The 27,640-nt window shown below is 39.3% G+C and overlaps 1 long non-coding RNA gene across 3 annotated transcripts in view; it reads right to left on the reverse strand.

The window, feature by feature from the left end:
* LOC149124816 (uncharacterized) overlaps positions 1-27,640 on the reverse strand; it is an 83,438-nt gene that overhangs the window by 34,847 nt on the left and 20,951 nt on the right. The window contains exon 4 of one of the 3 annotated variants that reach the window (XR_016211555.1): positions 21,366-21,844. The exons of 1 other annotated variant lie outside the window; for it this stretch is intronic. This is a non-coding gene — a long non-coding RNA (uncharacterized LOC149124816). One more of the 3 variants, XR_016211554.1, reaches the window with a different exon arrangement.

A 27,640-nucleotide genomic window follows, 5' to 3' on the forward strand; every position in this document is an offset into this window, starting at 1 on the left:
TATTCAACAAACAAAATGCAAACCAAATGTCATATTTATGATGTAAGTACAAAATGCATGGTTCTTTCCTGTAAGACTACTTTTTAAATTTGAAGTATGAAAGCCAAGATCTACCTATTCATGAACTGTGGATCTCTAGTATATGTACTAATTTTTAATGGTAATCCCATGCAATCTGGTGTGTGTTTGTGTGTGTGTGTGTGTGTATGAAGGGGTGAGAGTAAAGAGAAGAAGTTAATTTGACACCCTTCAAGATTTTCTATGTAGCACTTTCTATAAAATAAGATGGCAAATGGAAGTCATGGAATTTAAATTCAATTCACTTTTTACTTTACTATTTTTTAAATGTTTTTAGAGGAAAAAAAAGAGAATAAAACAGACAGACACAGAGAGCTCCCAGATGCCCACAGTGACTGTGACAGGGCCAGGTGTAAACTGGGAATGCAATCCAGGTCTCCCTCTTGGGTCACAAGGATGCATTATGCAACTGTTTTTGCCATTTCCGCTACTTCCCTGTGTTTGCATTTCCAGGAAGCTGGACTTAGGAATTGAGCTGAGACACAACCCCAGGAACTGCCGTGTGTGGCACAGGTATCCCAACCAGTATCTTAGCTACTAGGCTACACACTGGCCCTCTGGAACACTTTAGTAAATGCTCCAAATATGTCGAGTTTAACATATCTTAGTAGCTTCTCATATATACATAAATATTTATAACAATGTAGCAGGTTGCTTAAGATGACATATTGTAATATTATGATACTTAATATTTTAACAATGTTGTCACTCATATTACCACCTATATAAAATTGCTGCTAATAGTGTGTAGCGCTTGTTATCACTAGTAATCTTAGTTTCCAGTGATGTACTTTGTTTACAGACCAGAGAAACTGACACTGATTACCTTTTGCAAAAGGAAAGGAAATTTAATATTTCGGACTTGGGTGGAAGGTACTAGAGCATTCGTAACTATAGTTATGGGTGGGGCTACCACCTGCAGTGCCAGCATCCCATATGGGTGTCGGTTCAAGTCCCGGCTGCTCCACTTCTGATCCAGCTCTCTGCTATGGCCTGGAAGAGCAGTGGAAGATGGCCCAAGCGCTTGGGCCCCTGCACCCATGTGGGGGACCCAGAAGAAGCTCCTGGCTCCTGGCTTCCGATTGGAGCAGCTCAGGGGAATGAACCAGCAGATGGAAGATCGATCTATCTCTGCTTCTCTATAACTCTGCCTTTCAAATAAAATAAATAAATCTTAAAAAAAAAAAAGAAAGAAAGAAATTTAACTCCCCAGTCTTCACAGAGAAGTATCTGATTGGCTCATCTTGAGCCACATGCTTTTTTCTGGAACAAGTGTTCTTTGACAGAAATCTAGACACCACATGGCTATACATGTTTCAACCACTAATGTTATGACAAGATTTACAGATATTATTATAACTAAAAATAAAGCAAGAACACAACAAAATGACTGCAAAGGAAGAAATTATGACTAAGAATACCATCAGGTGAAAGAGATAATCTTTAGTGATAGCTAAAAGATTAAAATTAACTGAGGCTTAGAAATAACCTTATTCAACATAGTGTTGCATCAAGAAATGTGGCATTGGTGGTGAGCATCTGCCAGAGGAGTTAAGCTTTGGGACACCTCCATACCTTACTGGAGGGCCTGGCTTAAGGCCTGGCTACTTTACTTCCAATCCAGCTTCCTGCTAATGTGCATCCCGGGAGGGAACAAACAATGATGCAAGTACTTGGATCCCTGCCACCCACGTGGGAAATGCAAATTGATTTCTGGGCTCTTGGCTTTAGTATGACCCAGTCCTAGCTATGCAGGCATTTGGGGAACGAACCAGCAGATGGAAGATGCCTCTCCATCATTCTTTGTCTCTTTGTCTTTCAGATAATGTGAAAATGAATGAATAAAAATTAAAAGGACTAATGAGACATTATTTTTTCTTTAAATGTATATACCTTCCTTAAATTAATACAATATCCATATAGTACATTAAGGACATTTTATATGTTTAATGATTTCAGTATTGTGTTTTTTTTTCTCTATTACACTAATATTATTTGTTCAATATATGCCTTGAGTGGCCAGTGTTGTGATATAGCTGGTTAAGCTGCCAACTGCAATGTTGGCATCCTATATGGGCCCTATTTCATGTCCCTGCTGTTCCATTTTCTGTCTAGCTCCCTGCTAATGGCTTGTGAAAAACAGCCAATGCTTAGGCTCCTGCTACCCACATGGGAGACCAGCATGAAACTCCTGGCTCTTGGCTTCAAACTACCCCAGTGCTGAAGATGTGGCCACTATAGGAGTAATCCAGTGGATGGAAGATTTCTCTCTCTGTATGTCTCTCTATGTCTCTCTCTGTATGTCTCTCTCTGTATGTCTAGGTAACTCTGACTTTCAAAAAAAATCTGAATATATCTATTTATATAGCTATAGAAATACATAATTCATACACATATTCAAGGCATATCTTTAATTAATCTTAATAACTGATTTTAGCATGCATTTCAATAAAAATATATAAAACAAAATTCCTTTTCCTTGACTAGTATTCTGTTACACATTATTTAAAAGTTGGCTAATATCTACAAAGAAATAGCATTTAAATTTTCTTTGAAAAATATTAGTCCTTATTTTTTAATATTTCCTGACACAAAGAATATTCTTGCATAATTATTGGCATTATCTTTTTCATTTTAAAATTGAACTTGAGGAAATAGCTAAAATGTACATCAAACACTGATTATAAGTTTGAAATGTAATTTATGATAACAAGGTACTCATGGTGTAGCTCTCTCACATTATTTCCCAGAACTCGTAAGTATTTTCTGATGTGTGCAAGGCAAAAGGTCCTAATTTACTCAAAACTTAATCTAACATCATTGATAATTAGACATAATTGAAAGATTTTGCAAAGGAAATGCCTATAATGTATGGTAGCAATATCATTATTGTCCTTTAAACAAGGAATGCAGTAACTAATTTCCTTAACAAATCATTTGTATTGCCAACTTCCATTGTGCTTAAGCCCTAGTGGTAAATTGACTTCATCTGTGAATTTTCTTTTCAGAACCCCATTGTCTGATGGCTTTACCTTGAATCAATACATCGGCCCTTGCTGTCAAAACATCAGAGAAAATCAGAGTTTATTTTCTCAAGGAAGAGAAAGTAATGGTTGACTTGTACCATCAAATAGAAACCAATTAGGGAAATAGCATGATACTCTAAGTCCTATTATCACATTATAGAATAGAAACTGGATTTGGATTATTTACTCAATGTCTAGTTCAGAAATTATTAAATATCTTTTCATATAACTTTTTGCTGATCACTGACTAGAACTGAAGGGTAGTTCTGGAACAACACTGTTACAATAAAGAAGGTGTTTCTTCATTCTGTCTCGTGATGTGAAACTACAGGTGTCAGTACTTAAGGGAAACAGATGTTAGCAGCTGGCTTGCCTTTATTGATTATGAAAATCAAGTATTAGAATTTCCTAGTTAAGGCCAAAATTGTGCTTCTTACAAAGATGAATAGACTTCAAGATCAACGTGCAAACAAATGACAGATTTTTCACACTGTCTGACTGGAAAATATTTTGGTATAATCAGATGTCTGACTACTGAATTTCCCTTATGTACGAATGCAATTTAATTGGAGAATATGAAAGTTATACCAAATAAATATCTTAATTTTCTGGCTTCATTTTTAAACATTTTGTGTATTATTGTAGTTAAAGAAAATTATAAAATCACACAAAATATTGGCAGAAACACTTTTTTTTCTTGGATTTTGAAATAGGAAGTTGCAAATATATGCCTATTTTTACCCAAGTCATTTGGTGTCTATCCCTCTCCCCCAAATGCATGTGTAAAAGTGCACTTCAAAATGTTTCTAGAAAATGAGTATGAGAGAAAAACACCATGCTTGGATTTAAAAAGTTGGTTTCATGAACATAAACTAATAAATTAATTCCATTTCTTTGTACATTTCCTTGCAGTATCACTTATTTAGCTACCCATATGCCACGGACCAAATTAAGCATCTTCCAGATCTAATGAAATTTACAGACATTCATGAGGTTTCTTTTTTATTCTTTTCAAATATTTATCTATCGATTTGAAAAGGCAGTGTTACAGAGAGGCAGAGGCAGTGAGAGAAAAAGAGAGTGAGGGAGGGAGGAAGGGAGGGAGGGAGGGAGGGAGGGACAGAGACATCAATCTTCAACTCACATAGGCCAAAGCCAGGAGGCAGGAATTCCATGGGGGTCGCCCACATGGATAGCAGAGGACAAGTACTTGGTCATCATCTTCTGCCTTCGCAGGCACATTAGCCAGAAGCTGGACTGGAAGAATAGTAGCCAGGACTCAAGTATGGGATGCCTGCATTGTACTCTATGTGTAACCCACTGTGCTACAAAACTGAACCCCTAGTCTACACCTAACGAACTGATAAGCCGTGAATTTAATCACATCCATGAGGCACTTTTGGTTATATTGGGCAAGGAAGGATGGGTACCACTTAAAGACTTTTTTTTTGTTTTTCAAATTAAGAAACAAACAAGGGCTGGCGCCGTGGCTCAATAGGTTAATCCTCCGCCTTGCGGCGCCAGCACACCGGGTTCTAGTCCCGGTCGGGGCGCCGGATTCTGTCCTGGTTGCCCCTCTTCCAGGCCAGCTCTCTGCTGTGGCCAGGGAGTGCAGTGGAGGATGGCCCAAGTGCTTGGGCCCTGCACCCCATGGGAGACGAGGATAAGTACCTGGCTCCAGCCATCCGATCAGCGCGGTGCGCTGGCTGCAGTGTGCCGGCCGCGGCGGCCATTGAGGGATGAACCAATGGCAAAGGAAGACCTTTCTCTCTGTGTCTCTCTCTCACTGTCCACTCTGCCTGTCAAAAAAAAAAAAAAAAAAAAAAAGAAAGAAAGAAAGAAAAAAAGAAGCAAAAGAAAATGCAGTCAGGAGTATAAAATGGATGCCTAATGACTAATGATCTTTCCTTTTAAGTCCTCACAAAGCTGCCTTTGTTTGTTTCGAAGCATGAGCAGGAGCATTGCCAGGATTGACAGGATTGAAAAGGTACGCCTGGGAGGATTCTCCAGGGATTTCTCTGCTAAAAACTTGGTTACCTCTTTTTAAAACACCTTCATATAGACCAATATCCCTGATGAACACAGATACGAAGATCCTCAACAAAATACAAGCTAACTGAATCCAAGACACATCAGAAGTATCATTTACCCACACCAAGTGGGATTTGTCCCTTGTCTGCAGGGATGGTTCAACATTTGCAAATCAATCCATGTGATACATCACATTAGCAAACTGAAGAACATAAACCATATGAGATAAAGCATTTGATAAAATGCAACCTCCTTTCATGATGCAAACCTTAAGCACACTGGGTATAGAAGGAGCAATCCTCAACACAATCAAGGTAATTTATGACACACCCATAACCAGCATCTTACTGAATGTCGACAAGTTGGTAGCATTCTCCCATCAGATGTTAAAGAACAAGGAGAAAACAGAGCTATTGATATCGGAGATGACCCCCCTAAATTTTATACAAAAATGTGGCCCCTTACAGTTCCCCAGAAGCACCATCTGGGGTGCCACATATGCTACCGGAATTTGGGGTGCCATACATTATAACCATATGCTTATTGATAAACCCCTAATATTAATAAGCCCAAGAGGGTTCTTGCCTAATATTTAGAGAAGAATTCTAAATACTGGCACAGATAAACGAGGCAGCATGGTACATTTTAAGCTTTTATTTAGTGCGAAACATGCATAGGAGAATGACAGCTTTATTAAGGGAGGTAGATCTGGGTTCATACCGAGCACCAGGAACCAGTCACTTGGAGGAGCATCTAGGCCTGGAAGCCTAGGGTGGGTGGCCCGAGGCCACGTGCCCTGGAGGCACAGGGCCACAGCAAACCTCCTCCTGGCAACAGGCCAGGGCAAAGAGAAGGGCCGGACATACCATGTCCCAGGCTTTTAAGCCACTTCCAAAGGGGAGTGGTTAATTAACCTGATTGGCTGGTGGGCACCATGTACAGCCAGGTAGGGGCATGAGGTCACACAGGGGCGTGGCAAAGGCGTGGTCTTCCAGCTCACAAATCTAATCGATTTTAACCTGTTTGCCTGCGTACTTCACCACTAGATTAGGGTGAGGGAAATATAAAGGGAATGTTGGTAAAGATCTTGAGACAAAATACGCATACATGAAAACAAAGCAGAGGGATCGATCACAGGGCTCCTTGACTTCAATGAAAATACAAAGAGGAACAAGGAGGAGTAGGAGGGAGAAATATTGATAGCAACATACAAATTAATGTCTATAGGGTTAAGCCTACTTCAGGAATGACTAGATGCAAGCATTCAGAATGGGATTGTATGAACTTGACTTTACTTCTGCTTTGATGTACTTTACTGTGTCTTTATGTTCAGTAAGGCAACAGGGCCAATGAATAGCCCAAGGTCCTCATTAAGAAGAAACTGTTTTAAGCACAAGATTAAAAGACACATGTTTGGGTCAATGTGTTCAATTCAGAATGTATCAGGTGTTCAGATGACACGGTACTATGAGAGTATATGCTTAGATAGGTGCTGTCCCTGAGGATAATATATTTGTATATTATACAAATTGTATATTCCATATATAATATTTGTACATTTTCATTATCATTTATATCCAAATAATAAATAAAGAACATTGATTTTGTGTAGTCATTAAAATATTTCCACTGGGGGCCGGCGCTGTGGTGCAGTGGGTTAATGCCCTTGCCTGCAGTACTGGCATCCCACATGGGCACTGGTTCAACACCAGGCCACTCCACTTTCAATCCAGCTCTCTGCTGTGGCCTGGGAAGGCAGTGGAGGATGGCCTAAGTCCTTGGGCCTTGCACCCACGTGGGAGACCCAGAGGAAGCTCCTGGCTCCTGGCTTTGGATTGGCACAGCTCCGGCCATTGAGGCCAACTTGGGAGTGAACCAGTGGATGGAGGACCTCTCTCTCTCTCTCTCTGCCTCTCCTCTCTCTGTATAACTCTGACTTTCAAATAAATAAATAAATCTTTAAAACAAAATAAATATTTTCACCCTCTCGATACATGTCATACATTGGTTTTACATGCATGGAAGCATTTTTGCAGCTCTCAAGATAGAATCTGAGTATTTCTTGGCCAGTAGCCCCTGCTGAGTCCAGTTATCCACTGGGCTGTGGGAGCCTGAGTCAGTCCCTGAGAGGTCTCAGTGCCCTGTAGCTGAGTGCTTCTCCTGTGTAGCTGATGCAAACTGTGGCAGGGGATGTGTTTCTATAGTTTCAATGCGAGTCCCTGAGCGTGGGCGATGGGGAGGTACTCAGGGAGATTACCAAAAAAGATGGCAGCAAAGATTGCACAGACTTCATCGCATCAGCAAGGAACCATCTTTTCGTTCACTCTGAGTTCTAAGAATTAGGCAGTACACTCCACGGGTACATTATTCACACCCGTCTAAAGAGATTCACAGGCTATGCAAGATGACTTGGAAATGTTCTTGCAAAAGTTCAATTAACAGATGTTAGTTTTGTAGAAAATGTTTCAGTCCATTCATAGTTTTTCATAAAATATGGTTCCCATGAACACTCTGAAGACCTCCTGTTACCTAAAGGTAACATTTCAAATAGAATTAATTCATTTCTAATAGAATTAATTTAAAAACTGGATCACAATACTTTGAATCACAGGTACTATAAAATTAATTTAACCAGTCACAGAATAAAATGCTTATTATTATTATCATTTCATAGCTTTGTCATAATGTCAGTTCCATTAAGATTTGAAGATGGAATCAAGATGAAGGAACAGTTTTTGATAAAAGGGTTGAGTTTCACAAAAAAAAAAAAAAAAAAAAAAAGGGAAGGAAAAAAAATCCGGGGAGAACCTCCGAAAAGAATCTTTTAATGGATCAGAAAATTAGGCAAGGAAATCAAATATGTATTTTAGAAGTGGTAAGAGACTAAATTATCTTTCTTAAAGGGTTATCTATCTATCACAAATTGTCCAATATGCATTTTAAATTGACATTTGATCCTTTTTATTGTTGCTTAGTCATTAAAATAAAAAAAAATCCGATGTTGTCAGAATAGTATATTTTCCAATACTTCCAGAAATCAGTAAGTGCATCGGAAATTTTTACATAGTATTTTGAATAACTATTATGTAGATCAGATCTTCCTTCCTTAATTTTAAGACAAACAGGTTAAAGCCTGAGTCTTTACTCCTGGTTAAGATCAGTTTTGTTAGCGTTAGGATACTCATGTTTTCCTGCAGTTATACTAGCATCTGCTCCGAATCCCTAGACACACCTTAGGGCATTTTAAACAACAGATCACAGGAAGGATGGTGACTGTTTTCACACACCTGCTGTGACATAAAATTTCTTCCTGGGAATCAGCAGAACTGTTTTTTTTTTTTCTTTTTTTTTTTTTTTAAAGTTTGTGTCCCACTATCTGAAATGAGCACATGAGAGGTGTGTCTTGCTATAAGATTTTAGACATTTAGCATTTGTAGAACTTGGTTCAGATGATAGAGATGAGTCTAGAATAATTCCACCAGTAACTAATGCATGCTTTTTACTGCTAGGTCACAGCCCTTCTCTTGTCATAGCTGAATGGTAGATTTCATAATAAGGTGTGAACATGAAGGTAGGTCATAGAAACAACGTTTCCACAATACTTCCTGTTACTTAGTGTTTCCATTCTCTTACCGCTGGGTGGCATCTTCCTGCCTGCAAGTCTCAGGTGATGTTGCTCTGAGTATTTCTTGATCAACTCTTGGCCAAGGGATCTTGGGGAATCTCCTCTCACATTGGTAGGGTTCCCTTGTGGGCACCTGTTCTCCTTTTGGTGCTCTACTCTGTGCTTCAGCCACTTCAGCTCCCATGAACTCCTACCTGCCTCCCCAGCCTCAGAGGGACCCTCAGACTCTAAGTACAGCTTCCTAAGACGGCAAAAGGCGATTTGGCAACTTGTGTCATATGGTTTCTTTCTTCTTGTCTTTGCAGTCTTGTAGTCCCCAATGTTCAAAAATGTCCAATATAGTTTGTACCCATCAATATTTGTTAGAGGACTAATAATAATCTGAAGTTAACTAGTAGGTCAACAGGATGGATGTCAACTCAACATGTTTGTAATTCTACATTCACACTATATTACACAAAATTAGGATGCAATTCATGTGGAAAATGATGGAGAATTCCTGTGTCTTTCCCTTTAAGTGATGATCATATTTAAAAAAAGAAAATAGGATTGTGGGGAGCAACTCGGACTAGACTGTTACTGGAATTAAGACTTATTCTATGCATATGCTCTCCCACAATATGGCGCTGAGAAGGGAGTAACAACTTCTACGCAGCTGCCTCTCGCCAACTTGAGTGATGACCTGCAGGAGCTGATCCTGCTCCTGATTGCAGGAGAGCAGCGTACTCAGAGTTGGGATTGGTGGAAGAGGACTATAAAGGAGGAGAGAGACAACATGCACCGGGAACATCTATCTGAAGGAACACCTGTGCAGCCCCCGAGAGAGCTGGCCGGAGGTGTGCCGCTCCCCCGCGGAAGTGGGGAAAGTGGCAGGGGGAACCGCCCTTCCACGGAGGTGGAAGGGACGGTAGCCAACCCGGGAAGAACCAGCAGCAAACCCGGGGAGGGCCGAGCAGACGAAAGAACAACGCAGGGTCCTGTGTCGTTCCTCCACGAAGAGAGGGAGCGACAAGAATTCCTTTCTCAATTTTGATTTTTTAAATTTATGTTAGGGCAGTGTAATACATGAGCACATATATACAGCATAAACTGATATAAACAGGTAATTAGCACTTTTATGTTTTCTTTGTGGTGAGATTTTGCATTTAAGTTTTTCATTCTCATTTTAAATTATTCCATTCTTCAAGTATCCACAAGGCATTGGAATCAGATAAAGATTATCATGTTATATAAAAACCAAATAATAATCATAGAGGTCCCCACATACCAATTCTCAACACAGAGAAACAGCAAATACCCTTCGCTTGAAAATTCTAATTATATATCATAGGTGTGAAACAGAAAAATAAATTTCCCAGGATTATATACATTAGAAAGGTGCTACATTCTTCTTATAAAAAGATGTTTTTGTACCGCTCTCAAACAAGTATCCATGATAATGTGAAACTTTTTATTAAGAACTCTGTTGTCTTTTACTGTTTTAATTGGAATAACTTGAATGAATCTTACTTTCTTGCATAACCAGATCCTGAGGAACAAATCAAGATTTCATTTGATGACTGCATATTATCCGTATGAATTAATTTTCAGATAGATGGAGTAACTAGACAGTCGTTTGGGGTTATAGATTTTGTGAAAAAGAACTATATACTTTGAGAGGATTGGACTTGGGCAAGATGTAGAAGATGTAGAAAGTCCTAGAGACTGAATATTTTTCCACTATATTCCATTATTCATTGTGTCTACTCTCTCTTGCTCTCTTGCTCCTCTTTTTTCCTCTCTTTCCATCTACAATATGGAAAACCATGATTTTCATCACACACAAATACCTAGAATAAATTTAATACCTCCCACCCTCCCACAAAGGAAGTTACAGGCACAGTCATATTGTGCAGGTGGTACTTTGGTAGTGCAGTGTTATGTCTACAAGAGGTGATTTCCTTTGTCATCGAGTTTTCTTGCCTATTGACTGAACTGTAGCTCCAGATACCATCTCGGTCAATGCTATCTGAAAATTCATCTAATGAACGGCAGAGGGAAGAAAGAATACACCTTGGTCTCTGGCAAGAGGGAACTCCGGCATAGTTCTGGACCAACTATCTAGCTAGGAAAACAATAGTGTATGTTTTAAGCAATTATGACTTGAGGTGTTATGTTGCCAATTTCTGAAATTTGTATCAACACATTCAGGTAAGCAGTATGCAGTCTGCTTGAAGTAATTTGTGTTAACATTCAAGGTGAATATATTGACTATCTATGAAAGTGTGATAATACACTTTCACAGCTTACACTTACACAACTATACGATAATAGATAAAATGTATTCAGAATATTATGGTCTTCATCAGTCTCCAAGGCAACTAATTTTCACATTTTATATTTAAAGTGTGGAGGCTTTTGTATATTAAATACATTGTGAAACTGCTTTCATGTAAAGACCAATAAATAATTGTTTTTACATTCTAACATAAAAAAGACTAATTTTTAAAATTTTTCCAAATTCATATTTTGTAGAGAATTTTTAAACTACATACATACTTAACTACAAAACAAACACACATTGACAAAAAATTCAAAAACAATTAGCAAGAACATTTTTCATGACTGGAATCATTTTTGGATTGATGATTTATGTTTAAAGCATCCTGAAAATTAGCAAATACTTTGGTAACACAATGAACTCTAATGTGGTATCATGCTCATTCAGGAAGATGTGTCTTTTCTGTAACTTCTTACATTACAAAATTGGACATTTAAGCAATTTAATCCATCATCAACCTTAAATTCCTCTGGCTTTCCTAAGACCAGTTCCATCACTTCCCATAGTTGGCTAGTGCAGTCTGTAGGGTTTTCTAGGTAAGATCCCATCATTTTCAAATAAAACTAATTTGCTCTTTCCAGGTTGGGTGCTCTCTTCTTCTTTCTCTTGCCCGGTTGCTCTGGCTAAGACTTCCCACACTTTGTTGAGCAAGAATGGACATCCTTGTTTATCTCACTTCTTAAAGGAATGTTTTCAGATTTTCCTCATTTAGCACGTTAGATGGGAGTTTGTCATATGTAGACTTTATTCTGCTGGCACGTGTTCCTTTTTTACCTCATTTGCTGAGGCTGTTATGAAGGGTGTTGCATTGTAGAGATTGCGCTATGTCTATTGCAACAATCCTGTGGTTTGCATTCTTTGTTGACATAATGTGATTTCTGTATGTTGAACCATCCCAGTATCTCTGAGACAACTTCTGCTTGGTTGTGCTGTATCATCTGTTTGATGTGCTCTAGGATCTGGTTTTATAATATTTTATTGAGAATCTTTCCTCTTATTTTCATCAGGGCTATGACTCTGCATTTTTTAAAAGATTGATTTACTTATTGGAAAGGCAGAGTCACAGAGAGAGGGAGAAACAAAGCCAGAGGGGGGTGGGAGAGAGGGAGGGAGGGAGGAGGGATTTCATTGGCTAGTTCCCTCTCTAAGTAACTACAACCATCAGGGCCAGGCCATGCTGAAGCCAGGGGTCAGCAACTACATCCAGGCCTCACATATTGGTGGTAGAAGCCCAACAACATGGCCACCATCTGAATTTCCAGGAGCGTTAGCAGGAAGCTGGATCTGAAGCAGATCAGCCAGGACTCAAAGTGTCACTGCAATATGGGATGTCAACCATGCAAGTGGTGGTGCATTACCCTACACCACAACACAAGCCTCATGTCATTTTTTATTTTAGTGTGTTTTTGGTTTGGGTGGCAATCTACATCAATGTATTAAATGAGGGCACTTTAAAAATTACAGGAAATGGAATTACAAGTTAAGTATAATCTGGTAGAAAATAGTTTAGTACATTTCAAAATAACTATAGAATTATTTGGAGATCTCTAACACAGAGATATAATTGAAAATATTTGAGTATAGAAAAGTGCAATTATTTGGATTTTATCATACATTGCATTTATGTGCCAATTATAATAGTGTATTTCATAAATAGGTGTACATATTATATGTAAACAAAACATTTTATAAAGTTTACAAAGGGGACAGGTGCTATGGCCCAGCATGTAAAACTGGCCCCTGAGGTCCTGGCATGCCATACGGGCACTGGTTTGACTCCCAGTTGCTCTATTTCCAATCCAGCTCCCTGCTAATGATCCTGGGAAAGCAGTGGAGGATGGTTCAAGTTCTTGGGACCCTACACTCATGTGTGAGACCTAGAAGAAGCTCCTGGCTCCTTGCTTCAGCCTGGCCCAGCCCTGGACATTTCTGCCATTTGGCGAGTGAACCAACAGATTAGAAGATCTCTCTACCTCCCTCTCTCACTCTCTCCCTCTCCCTTTCTGTATCTGTAACTCTGCCTTTCAAACAAAGCTTTTTAAAAAGCCTACATAAATGTATTTTAGATTCCCCAGTTTGTCCTTCTATTAGTCAGCTTTTTGTTACCTCAACAAAAGACCTGAGGCAAGCTATTTACAAAGAGAAAGCTTTCTATTGGCCCATGGTTCTGGTGGAAATGATATGTTTTGGCTCAAGCTTCCATAGTTCAAAACTGGACAGGCCCCATTGTTCTGGTCTCTGCTGAGGGCAGTGGATGTCAGTGGTTGGAGGGCTTGAGGGTGAGGAACCACATTGTGAGTTGGGAAGCAGAGAGACAGGGTCCCACTCAAGGTTTATAACCAACCTTTTGTAATAAGCACCTTCCAAAGGTTTGTCCAGAATGAAGTAAGGACCTCGCAGCAGGCCCCACCTCCAAATCATGCTAATCAGACTAATTTGACATCGGGGCTGGTTAAGACGCCATGTGTGACCCTGGCATCTCACATCAGCACACAGCTGTCATTACCAGATTCTCTCCTTCCCATCTGGCTCCCTGCTGGCGCACCTGGAAATGGCCCAATTCCTGTGGCTCTGCCACCCGTGAGGAGACCAGGATGGCATTACTGTCTTCTGGCTTTGGCCTAGTCCAGATGAGGCTGTTGTGGCCAACTGCGGAATGAATCCAGGGTGGGATTTCCTATCCTTCTCTCTCTCTCTCTCTCTCGCTCACTCTCACCTTGCCTTTCAATCAAGTATTTTTTTTTTTTACATTGCCATCCTCTTAGTAATATTAGCATACGACTTTGGAGTTTAAGCATCTGCATGAGTTATAAAACCAATCATATTCAAATTATACAAGTCCCTAAATATTGGAAAGGTCGCCATTATACACAAGTAATGTTATATTCTTTCAATGAGATAAAGATGCAACACAACTGAGATTCTCTTGGAAATTCTGGAGTAAATAATCAGAACTCCAAATATTGTCAATTAAAATAATCCCTCAAAAAGTAGATACAATACCTTCCAGAGGAGAGACCCACCAATCCATACGCCATTGGAGAGTGATAATTAGAATAATTTAGATTTCTTCTATGAATAAAGATTAACCTTATAATTTACTAAGTAAAAATTATAAACTTAGCCTTATACAAGGATTATTTTTATTAGTTTATATGGACATAGTGTTTTAAAAGATCTAGAAAATACCCAAAATGAGAAAAAGAAGCCCCAAAAGAAAGTAAACATTATATCTATAATATTAATGGCACTCAGAAAATTAGATCATAATGTAATTATTGAAATGTATAGAAAATATAACATTGCAATATAACTATTGAATTCATAAAGAAATTAATAAAACACATTACAATAAACTGTTTTAGACTTCTTAGTTTGTGAAAGCTCTCTGTTGTGAAGTGATTACCGATACATTAGGGGTAATTATAAACGTCATGAATTCATCAATACAAATCTATTTTTTAAAAGATTTTTATTAGAAAGGCAGAGTTATAGAGAGAGGGGGAGAGACAGGGAGGGAGGGAGGGAGAGACAGAGAGAGAGAGAGAGAGATATCTTTCCCTCACCAGAACACCCAGGGCTGGGTCAGGTTGAAGCTAGGAGACACAGCTTCACCCAGGTCTCTCATATGAGTAGCAGGGGCCCAAACACTCACAACATCTTCTGTTGCTTTTGCAGGCCATTAGCAGGAAGCTGGATCAGAAGTGGAGCACCTGGGACACAAATCGGTGTCCATATGGGGGGTGAGCATTGTAGACAGCAGGTTTGCTCACTGAACCACTACACTGACCACCACAAACACTTTCAAAAGCAAAATTACTACCAAAATGTCTTTACATTCTTAATAGAAACAAGTATATCCAATATAGATCCATCTATATTTTTGTACTTGATATATGTTGGTGTGCATAAGTTAATACACAAATTATCCAAAAAATCTTAGCCTTGGCTTTTTTAAATACCAGTATATTTATCTAAGACTTAAAATACTGTGTTAAATTTGTTTAAAAAAAAAAGTTGGACTCCATAGGCAACAAAGCATATGCTACTTTAATTTTGTTTTAACTTAGTACTATTTTGGATCATGAAGAAAGATTAGAATTATTTACTCACTTCAATAAGTCAGTAAAGAAGTAAGATATGAAGGGTTGTTAAGTAACATACTGAAGAGAAACAGGAAGTTTTAACACTTCTAACATTCTATTATTATTTCTCAATTGATTTTTTTCTATTATAGATTCTGTTATGTCAGGAACCTTAATAGGTATGAATTTTTACCTTACTTGAAAGCCATCCGGCTGGCACCGTGCTCAATAGGCTAATCCTCCGCCTGCGGCGCCGGCACACCGGGTTCTAGTCCTGGTCGGGGTGCCGGATTCTGTCCCAGTTGCTCCTCTTCCAGGCCAGCTCTCTGCTGTGGCCAGGGAGTGCAGTGGAGGATGGCCCAAGTGCTTGGGCCCTGCACCAGCATGGGAGACCAGGAGAAGCACCTGCTCCTGGCTTCAGATCAGTGTGATGCGCCGGCCGCGGCGGCCATTGGAGGGTGAACCAACGACAAAGGAAGACCTTTCTCTCTGTCTCTCTCTCACTGTCCACTCTGCCAAGAAAGAAAGAAAGAGAGAGAGAGAGCCATCTACTGGGGCCAGCACTGTGATATAGTGAGTAAAACTGCTGCCTGCAATGCCAGCATCCCATATGGGTGCCAGTTCAAGACCCGGCTGGTCCACTTCCGATTGAGCTCTTTGTGATGGCCTAGGAAAGCAGTGGAAGATGGTCCAATCCCTTGGGCCCCTGCACCCGTGTGGGAGACCTGGAAGAAGCTCCTGGCTCCTGACTTTGGATTGGCACAGTTCCAGCCATTGTGGCCAACTGGCAAGTAAACCAACAGATAGAAGACCTGTCTCTCTCTCTCTCTCTGCTTCTCCTTCTCTGAGTAATTCTGACTTTCAAATAAATAAATCTTTTTTTAAAAAGTCATCTACTTAGTCGTACACAGTACAAATACTTGTAACTATATTTATTTACACATATGCAACATGTATGCATATAATCACACATGTAGGATACTGTAGTATACTGTATCAGTCATACTATGGCGACAATGTTAATGATATCCACAAGAGCCATTCAAGCTTACTGAGTTATACTATGTGTCCCTTGGCCTTGTGATGCCATCTGGCGAAGGGATTTCCAAACCTGGATACATGCTACCTCAACACAGATACAACTTCTATAAGCCTAGAAAAATGCTTACTCTTAACAAGAGTAACTGTAATGAAATTGATGAAAGAAACACCTAGGCACTGGCCCATATGGAATAAAGATACAAGAAAGGCCAAAGATCCCCTGAACTTGAGGATGGTCTCTGAACAGATACTCTCCCGTGTGCTTCCCGTCAGTGCATCTGACCCCTTTGACTGTGTCAGGCCCAGGCCCAACGGCCCACTCCTGCCATCCACCTTGTAGGAGTGATTGCAGAATAAACTGCTTGAGTGTCAGACCATGTCTAAGATTCATCTTTGATGTGAATTAGACCAATGGGAAAGGTTGCCACTGGTGGCCCCTTGAAACCTCTAAAAATGAAATATATGTATATTATAAATACTTATACATGTGAATGTAAATGCATATCATATTTCTAAACACACATGTGCACATGTTTGCATGTGTACTTATACACACGCACACACACAAAGATCTAGAACCCCTGTGTTAAAGACAATAGCCACTGAGGCCAGCCTTATGGCATAGTGGGTTAAACCTCTACCTGCAACACTTGCAACCTATATGGGAGCCGGTTCATGTATTGGCTGCTCTACTTCAGTTTTTTTTTTTTTTTTTTGATAAGCAGAGTTAGACAGTGAGAGAGAGAGAGAGAGAGAGAGAAAGGTCTTTCTTCTGTTGGTTTGTCCCCCAAATGGCTGCTATGGCTGGCGCTACGCCAATCCAAAGCCAGGAACCAGGTGCCTCCTCCTGGTCTCCCATGTGGGTGCAGGGGCCCAAGCACTTGGGCCATCCTCCACTGCCCTCCCGGGCCATAGCAGAGCTGGACTGGAGGAGCAGCAGCGGGACTATAACCTGGTGCCCATATGGGATGCCAGCGCCACAAGCAAAGGACTAACCAAGTGAGCCGCAGCGCCGGCCCCTGTTCTGCTTCTGGTCTAGTTCCCTACTCATGGTCTTGGAAAACAGCATGAGATGTCGCAACTGCTTGGGCCCTAATACCTGAGTGGGAGACCTGGAAGAAGCTCCTGGCTCCTGTCTTTGGCTTGGGCCATCTCTGGCCATTGGTGACATTTAGGAAGTGAACTAGTGGATAGAAGATCTCTATCTCTCCCCTTCTCTGTCTGTAACTCTGACTTTCAATTAAATAAAAGAATCTTTCAAATAATAATAGGCGAAGAGGATTTAGCACTCCCAGGGGGGAAAAAAAAACTTAAGTATAGAAATAACCACCCATTTTCATAAGTATCGATCTTAGCAGGGTGAACTGGTCAGTGTCAAATGACAGCTGAACAGGCCGAGGGTCAGTGGGTGCATTAGGAGAGATGGATTCCAAATCAAAAGCCACTGCCTTAACTTAGGGCTGCTGACGACCTGCCTAGCTGACAGAGATACAGTTTGTCCTCACCCTGGGACACAATAGCAGCCTTTCCTGGGTGGGTCTAGAGACTTCGCTAGCCCACCAAGTTTCTGGGGTAGGAGTCTTTATAACAATCTATTCTCTATCTCACGAAAGTTCACACTGTCTAAATCTTTCCACGATGACACTCCTTGTCTTTGCAAAGTTTTGAGTTTCAATGATAAATTGATGTATTCACTCAGGGCAGCATATCTAGTAGAGAGAATTTATTTTTGCAAGTATGCAAATTTAACTACAGAGATTATGAGTGCCCTTTGCTCAGAAGATCCACACAGCAGAGCTAGGAGGTGTTCATGGAGAATCATGCGTCCCGGTGGACACCTATTTGTGGAATTTAATGATTCATCTAGTACAGCTATTTTTATATAATAATAGCTACAGAGAATTATTTAAATGGCACTTTAGAAAGTTAAATGTTAAACATATATGTATTTATGTAATAATACAAGAATTATTAAGAACTCCCCATACTTTTGAACAGCAAATAGAAATATGTCACCCTAGTCTTAACTAACATACTTATTGATAATTCATGCTAGCTTGGTAATACCTACTAGATCAAATCCAGATCACAGTAATCATTTTCTAATACCTGATAAAGATACAAGGATAATTCCTCTGTGAACTCCTTAAGAATTTCATCTTCTTCTCTTTTCCACCTTTTCTCAGTAGCCCAGAAAAGTAATTGTTGCTTTTTAAAGCAATTTCCTGTGTATCACAAGCTCTACAATAAAAGTGCCAATTTCACAACACAAACTATCTAATAAGTGATATCATGAAATTTCACTGGTGAATAATTACTCACTAATTCCTTGATCTTTGGGTCAAGGAGATTCCCTTGAAATAAATCAAGGCATTTCTACGCAATAGAACTTGAGATAAATAGTACCAAAATGATCTCAAAAAAAAAAAAAAAGTCACCAAAGTCCAGTCAACTAATCTTCTGTAAGGGTGGAAGGACTATACAATGAGAAAAAAGTTGTTGTAAAAACAGGATGTACACACACAGATGAATAAAATGTGACCATTATCCCACAGCACACGCAAAAGTCACTCAAAATATATTAAACAATCAAACATAATATCTCAACCTATAAAACTTTTGGAAACAAAGATAGCAGAAAACCTTTATGACACTGATGTTGGGGATCATTTCTTGGATATGACACCAAAAGCATAAATAACAAAAGTAAAAATAGCCAAGTGAGACTGCTCCAAAACGCAAGTTTTCTTAACATCAAAAGAAACAATCAACAGAATGAAAAGGCAACCTGCAGAATGGACCAAAATATTTACGGACCATATACTTGATCAGGGACTAAAATGTAAAATAAATAAGAAATCCTACAACTTAATCTCAAAATCCAAATTATCTGATTTAAAAATGTGTACAGGCCTTGGAAAGATAGCTCTACAAAGAAGCTGTTTATATAAAATATCTTGTAGATTAATGAGAAGTTGTTTCATATCATTGATCATGTGATAAACCCAAATCAAAGCAACAGTGACATGTCACTTCACACCTCTTGAGATAGATGGCTGTCATAAAAAACAAAATAGCAAATGTTGGCAAAGACGTGGAGAAAATGGAATAATTGTGCACTTTAGTTATTAATTTAAAATTGTGCAGCCACTGTGGAAACAGAAGGGGGCATCCTCAATATATGTAGACATGCCATATACTCCAGCAATTCTACTTCTGGTTATACATACAAAATAAGTAAAATCGAGATCTATAAGTGATACTTATACTGCCACATTAATTACATCGTTATTCATGTTAGTCAAAGTGTGAACAAAAAATGAAAAGCTTGTATATGGATAACTGGATAAAGAAAATGTGGTATATATACACAATGAATTATTATTCCATCATAAAGAAATCCTGCTATACACAACAACATGAATAAACCTGCAAGAAGGGATGCTAAGTAAAATAATCCAGTCACAGATTAAATGCAGCATACCACCATGGATGTGAGGTGTCTAAACTATTCACACCCACACGAACAGAGAGTACAAGGGGGGCATCAAGGGACTGACGGTACACTGAAATGAGAATATGCTGTGTATTGGGTTTAATGTTTCATTTACACCAGATGAACAAATGCCCGAGATCCGCTGTACAAGTGTAACTTCAGTTAGCAAGCTGCATTGTGTACTTGAAAACTGTTAAAATTATTGATCCCATATTAAGTTTTCTTAACAAAATAAAAATAAAAGTCAATACGTGCCATTTTCACTTGTTTTACTATTAAAATTTCTGTTTATCAATTTTCATTTTATCTGTAAGGCAGAGACACACAGAGAGACGGACGGACAGAGGTCTTCCATCCGCTGATTCACCCCCTAACTGTTTGCAACATTCGGGGCTGGGCCAGGCAGAATAAGGGAGCCGTCAGTCCACCTGTGTCTCCCACATGGGGGGCAGGGATTTAAGTACTTCAGTGACCACCTGCTCTTTCACAGGGTCCACACTAGAGGAAAGCTGCATTGGAAATGCATCTATCCAGGATGCAAACCAGGCTGTTATGAGATGTGGGTGACACAAGTGGTAACTTAACTGCTGAACCATATGCCAGCCTCTATTAGCTGTCATTTTAAATTTTTTAGCTACAAAAACATTTTGATTACTCCTAATGCAGTTTTAAAGATTTCAATTCAACTTAACATTAAAATGTACACAATACTCCTGTGATTTATACTGTTTGGCTAAATGATTACAATAAACAAGATGCGATGTTATTTGTAGAGATGTACACATTAGCGTACTAATAACAGCATTTGAATTGAATCCATCGGTACTAACTAGATGTATCGAGGTATAACACCAGAGAGCCGGAAGTGACAGACTCATACTGTAATAAATCCCATTATATAATACACAGTGAAATGGCTTAGATGAAATATAGTGATAACCAGACAATATAATCTTGTTTGTTATATAATGCTTTAGCTTTTAAAGTAGGAATTAACGTACTTATATTAAATAACTTAAACATTCATGTCCTCACTCATATTAAACACACTTCAAGGGATCCAAGATTGCATATAGATAGGAAAACTACAGTGGATAGAATAATGTTAGTGAACTCTTTAGAAGTTCTTAATCCTGAAGTGGAATTCATGATGTATTTTTCCATTGCATGTAATAGATGTAGCCTGTGTTGGAATTGAAGAAGTCACCTCAACAAATCCCTCTTCAGAATAATTGGAATTTAAGTATCTGAAGGCCACAGTGTCCTATGCCAAGTCATCCTGGTACCTTTACAAAACTTCCCACCTCAGGTTGATGGATGTTGGTAGCATTTTTATAAGGGAGAATGTCACACAAGGCATGTAAATTTTGATGGCATGAACGCAATTATGCTGAGAGGTGAGACAGGTCCAGAACAAGGAGGATCAGGGGGGAACTTTAAGGATTTAATCAATCCCGAGCAAAACAGAAAACCTGACTGTGGGCATGGATGCAGTGCCCAGTCAACCAAAGAGATGTGGCTAATAGTTTGACAGTGAGCTTACTTCATGAACTCCTGTTCCGCTTACTGACAAAATAATTGAGCCTAACAAATTCAATGTGTTTCCTTATCCCAATTTGCAAAGTCTTAATAATAATCCTAGCAAGGTTTTAAATATTTGTGGTTTTCTTTTTTTTCCCCAGAAACCTTTTATTTAACGAATACCCACTTCATACATTTCATCATCACAACTTTAGGAATGTGGCGATTCTTCCCACCATGATCACCTTCTAACCCTAATCAGAGGGCTACCTAATTTCTTAGTTCACATTTCAGTTGTCCCTGCCTCCCCTGGGCTTGTGGGGGTTTCTCTGGGGCACCAGCCTCTTTCTATACCACCTCTATCAGGAGCCTTGCTGAGAAGGGCACCAATTTTTCAACTGGCACTGTAAGTGAGCAGTGCAAATACGGAGCAGTGCAAATATGGAGCAAAGACGGAAATATTTGAAACCTTTCTCAGCTCAGGCTTTCTGTGAAACCATGCTACAAGACAGAGTCCTAACTCACACTTGACTTCATATACGGGCATTTTCCACTTCAATTCAATTGGAGTCACTCCTTTTGCGATTGATGTGCTTTGTTTAACCATCTTCCTCCCGTTCTCTAGAATACAAGAGAAGGAGAGTTACCATCACTATTCCCAGATCTCTATACCAGCTCTTCTCGAACTTCAGGAGTTCTCAGATACTAAAAGTAGTGCTTGTTGTTCCATATGTTTCTATATATCCCAGTGTTTAAAAGCTAAGTGATTCCTAGAACACTCACCAATCCAACACTTTGCTAATCCCAAAGTTAAGTGACTTCTGGTTCAAAGATCATAAATGGCTGATTCAGACTTTGAGAACATGAGTTATCATTTCAAGAATTCCTCCTGTTCCTTAGAGTCAGTAGTAACAGAAACCTGGTCATTCCAGTCTAGAGAGTCACTCAGCAGAACAGAAGAGCACCTTGCGCTTCTGGGAGAAATTCGCCTCTTCCAGCTGCTCTTTATGTTCATGCACTTGAAAAGCAGACAATGGAGGAAGAGAGGGGAGGGAGGGAGGGAGGAGGGAGAGAAAGACAGATTGATTGATTGGTTGATTGATTGTTCTATCTGCTGGTTCATTCCCTAAACATTCACAACGGAACAGCCAGGGCTGGGTTAAGCCAAAGCCTGGATCCCAGAACCACATCTGTGTCACTCATATGAGTGGCAGAGGCCAAAGAATTTGAGCCATCATTAGCTATCCACTTTCTTCCATGTCTCAGTTCTTACAAAGCTGATTTATTATACAAGGGGACTTCAAAAAGTTCACACTAAACAATCATCAAATCTCAAAATGTCCATTTCACTCCTATATATTACATTTTTGGTACTCTCTTAGTTACCGCAGATCAGGGAAAACATAAGGTATTTGTCTTTTGGGAATAGTGGTTGTTTTTCCTTCTTACTATTTGATGAACTCTTTATTTAGTGTAGGGTTAGTCTTTTTTTTTTTTTTTTTTTTTTTGACAGGCAGAGTGGACAGTGAGAGAGAGAGAGAGAGAGGTCTTCCTTTGCCATTGGTTCACCCTCCAGTGGCCACTGCGGCCGGTGTGCTGTGGCCAGTGCACCACGCTGATCCGAAGCCTGGAGCCAGGTGCTTCTCCTGGTCTCCCATGCGGGTGCAGGGCCCAAGCACTTGGGCCATCCTCCACTGCATTCCCGGGCCTCAGCAGAGAGCTGGCCTGGAAGATGGGCAACCGGGACAGAATCCGGCACCCTGACTGGGACTAGAACCCGGTGTGCTGGTACCACAGGCAGAGGATTAGGCTAATGAGCCGTGGCGCCGGCCTAGGGTTAGTCTTATGAGTATTAAGTAAACTGAAATAGACTGCTGTAAAAATTAACAGAGGGAATAAGGAAGGAGGAGGAGGAAGGATTGGAGGATGGGCAGGAGGTAGGGTAGGGTAGGAGGTATCATTATGTTCCTAAATCTGTATATATGAAATTTGTTTACCTTAAATAAAATTTTAAAAAGATCCAAAAAGGAAAAAGATCCAAGGATACTGATAGCTCATATGAGCATCTCAGGGGGCATCTCAACTGATAATCCAAATTTCATCTGCACCCTCAGAAAATCCTATGCTATTTATCCTAGAAAAACTAAAATTCTAAGTTATTATTTTGAGCAGAAGAATACGAATAAGAGAGCTCACAGACTAAAAATCTGTAAGAATAGGTAGTTAGCTCATGTTAGGAATCATGTATTCATAACTCCTAGATTATTACTTAGCACACAGACCAAAATACTATGTAAATATGTCACTGAATATAAGCTTTTATTTGCCTACTCATCAGTTTATAATTAATTATGTATAAATAATAGCTATATAATTGAATAGCTTAAAAACATGGGCTCTGTTATAAAATCAAAATAATTGTCAAGAAAAAAGTCACATACTTACTAGGAGTTTCTAGAACATGGATCACTTATTTGAGTGCAGAATTATATAAATATTCATGACTGCAACTCTTTTTTGAAATAGGGTCAATTGAGTAGTTTAATTCTAGTAAAAGATTTATTTTCTATGTAGATTCTAATAAGACACCAAATCAATTTAGAGGGTAATAGTTAATATTATTTGATTGACATTTTGCATACTCACTCAAAATTCACACTTAATTCTGTCGTCTTTGATAGTGGATAAGTAGGCTAAATTATCGCACATACACATTCATTCCTGGCCTACTCTTGTCATGATTATATATTTTCTTGCAGTGCTGTCTGTACATATGGTAAAATATAGCGTTTTCCTATGCTATGACAAGTGTAGGGTTTACCAAGTTGCCACTTCTTGAAGGTATTTGACAGAGGGCAAGCACTTTAACAGGGTTCAGTGTATCTCCTTCAAGGCAGGTGGTTTTATTGTATGTCTCTGATATTCAGTGAGGAATAAGATTAAAGTGATATTTTGAATTTAGTTGGCATTATCCACAAGGAAGAATAAGAGTAGGGAGAAATGGGGAGTTGAGGAAGAAGACATTGTTGAAACACATTTCCTGAGGTTTTACAGTTTTTAAAAAATTATTTTATAAGGTAAAAATGACTTTGTCTAGGAATCAAACCTTACAAAATCTGGTGCTAGGCATAATTTGTGTATATACATATTTCCACTATAAGCAGTACCCAGAACTTGGTTTTCCTACCTCTACACAACACAGGAGGTATACTTTCCTGATCCTTTCAGCTTCAAACCATACAGTGCTCAACATCAAGACTGGCACATTTCTGACTGTGTCCTCCAAAAAGACCACGTTCTGAGCTCCCCTAGTTTGACTTTTTAAAGTACTATTAAAGACTTTATCATGGGTTTGTAAATTTTAAATTTGCTTTCATACATTTTTACTTCATACTATAATACAGAATGATAATGAGGGAAAATCCTCTCCCTGGAAAACCAGCTGGAGAGAGAAAACACAATGAATGATGTAAATAATTCAAGGACTTACAAAGTATTAGAAGGATCAGGGGAGATGTAGAATAGTGAAATCAAAGGGAAGAGATTTAACTCCATTGAATTATAATGCCTATTTAATGAGGTTGTAAGAGTTAGCCTTCATTGAATATTAAATATTATACTTTTATATAATGTGAATACTCCAACCATTAAATTATAAAGATTTCATGTGTGGAAAGACAAGCATCTCATTTGTGTAACTGTAATTATTCGTATTATAATGAAAATTGTTAACTGTTACAAGTTAAGAACTTAGATAATTCATGAATTCTTTATTTGGACATGACATGTAAATAGCAAAGCTGAGGTTTTCAAATCCGTTATATCCTTGACTTCCTATTAATATTTTTACAGTTGTGGATTGTTCTGTGTGTATATGCATGTGCTTACTTTATAATATATCTTATCAGTTTGCAAATGACTTATGTGCAAATTAAATGCAATAATAAATATTTTTAGATACATAATTTGATGGAGAGTCTTTTTTGTCAGTCATTAATTATTATTATTTGGGCCCCTGAGACATTATCAATGCTTCATTATAATATGCATTGTAACATTTTTATTGACAGTAATTTTACATATTTACGGGCTGGAGTGTGACATTTCAATATATTCATACAATGTGCACTCCTCAAAAAGGGGTAAATAACATCCTCCTTTGACATTACTTCATGATTGCATTCTGGGAGGTGTTTTCTTCTATTTGTTCATAGAACATCTACTAGGTTTTCGACAACTATATGTCAAAATTTGCTATGCAATACTGAATTTCTTCAGTCTAACTCTGATTTGAGGCTCATAAACTAAATTCCCCTATCCCTTCCTTCTCCTTCAGCCTTACTAGTAATCATCATTCCATGTTCAGTTTGAATTTCTTTTAATGTCCCACATAAGAGACTGAACAGGCAGTGTTTGTCTTCCTGGGTTCAGCTTCTTTCATTAATGGAATGTCTTCCAGTCCCATGTATTTTGCAGAAAATGACAAAACTTCATTTTTCTTATGTCTACATAATATCCCATTGTGTATATATACCACATTTTCTTTATCCATTCATCTGAGGAAGGATGTTTTGGTTGATTTCCTATATTGGCTGTTTAGAACAGTACCTCAAAAATCCTGATGGAGGCATTATATTGACACACTCATATCTTAGGTTTGGGACACTTACCCAAGTAGTGGCAATGTTGAATCATGTGGCAAGTCTATTTCTAGCATTTTAAGAAACCTCTATGTTTATTTCTACATTTTTTTTTGACAGGCAGAGTTAGACAGTGAGAGAGAGAGAGACAGGGAGAAAGCTCTTCCTTCCGTGGGTTCACCCCGCAATGGCCGCTTCAGCTGGTGCACAGTGCCGATCCAAAGCCAGGAGCCAGGTGCCTCCTCCTGGTCTCCCATGTGGGTGCAGGGACCAAGCACTTGGGCCATCCTCCACTGCCCTCCTGGGCCACAGCAGAGAGCTGGACTGGAAGAGGGGCAACCGGACAGAATCTGGCACCCCAACTGGGACAAGAACCCGGTGTGCCGGTGCCACAGGCGGAGGATTAGCCAAGTGAGCCACAGGGCCGGCCCCTATAATTATTTTAATAATTGACATCTCTACCAATAAAGTATGAGTTCCTCTTTCTCCATATTTTCCCCAGTATTTATTATTTTGTGTTATCAATAGCTTTACTATCAGGAATATGGTAAAATTTCACCATGGTTTTGATTTGCATTTCACTAATGGCTAGTGCTTTTATCATTTTTTTACATATTTCTGGCTATTTGTACTATGGAGAACTGTCTACTTAGATCCTTTGTCCATTTCTTAATTGGATTGGTTGTATTTTCATGGTTGAGCTTACTGAGTTACTGATATATTCTGAATATCAATCCTTTGTCAGATGAGTAGATTGCAAATATGTTCTTCCATTCTGCCAGATGGCTCTTCATTCTGGTTGTCTAGTGTTTCTTTGGTTGCCTGTGTTACTGGAGTCTTATCCAAAAAAATTATTACCTACACCAATGTTTTGAAGTGTTTCTCTTGTTTTATTCCTGCAACTTCATAGTTCCATATCTTATATTAAGTTCTTGAGTATCTTGAGGTGATAGGTAGGTGCTAATTTCATTGTTCTATACATGAACATTCACTTTTGCCAGCTCCATTTATTGAAAAGACTCCTTTGTATAATGTCTGTTCTTGCAACTATGTTAGAAATCAGTTGACTGGGGCCAGTGCTGTGGCATAGCAGGTAAAGCCACCGCCTGCAGTGCCGGCATCCCATATGGGTGCTGGTTTGAGTCCCAGCTGCTCCATTTCTGATCCAGCTTTCTGCTATGGCCTGGGAAAGCAGTAGAGGATGGCCCAAGTCCTTGGGCCCCTGTGCCCGCATGGGAGATGTGGGAGAGTGTCCTGGCTCCTGGCTTTGGATCGGAGCAGCTCCGGCCATTGCAGCCATCTGGGGAGTGAACCAATGGATGGTAGACCTCTCTCTCGCTCCGCCTCCTTTCTCTGTGTGACAAAAATGAATAAATCTTTAAAAAAGAAAAAAAAATCAATTAAATATATTAATGTGGATTAATTTATAGCTTCTGTATTCTGTCTATTGATCCATGTGTCAGCTTTTAGGCAAGTACCACATTATTTTAATTACTATAGTTTTGGAGTATCTTTTGTAATCAGGGATTGTGGGGCCAGAACTGTGGTGCACTGGGTTAAGTTGTCATCTGTGACGGAGACAACGCTTGTGAGTTCTGCTTCAAGAAATGCACTTGGGAAAGCAGTGGAAGAGTGGAAGATGGCCTGAGTGCCTGGGCCCCTGCACCCACGTAGGAAACCCAGAGGAAGCTCCTGGCTCCTAGATTTACCCTGACCCACCCTGGTTGTTGCAGCCATTTGGGGAATGAACTAACAGAGGGAATCTCTGTCTCTCTCT

This window comes from Oryctolagus cuniculus, chromosome 8 (assembly GCF_051225735.1).
Source record: "Oryctolagus cuniculus isolate XC-2025 breed Fujian yellow rabbit chromosome 8, ASM5122573v1, whole genome shotgun sequence".
NCBI classification, from domain to species: Eukaryota; Metazoa; Chordata; class Mammalia; order Lagomorpha; family Leporidae; genus Oryctolagus; species Oryctolagus cuniculus.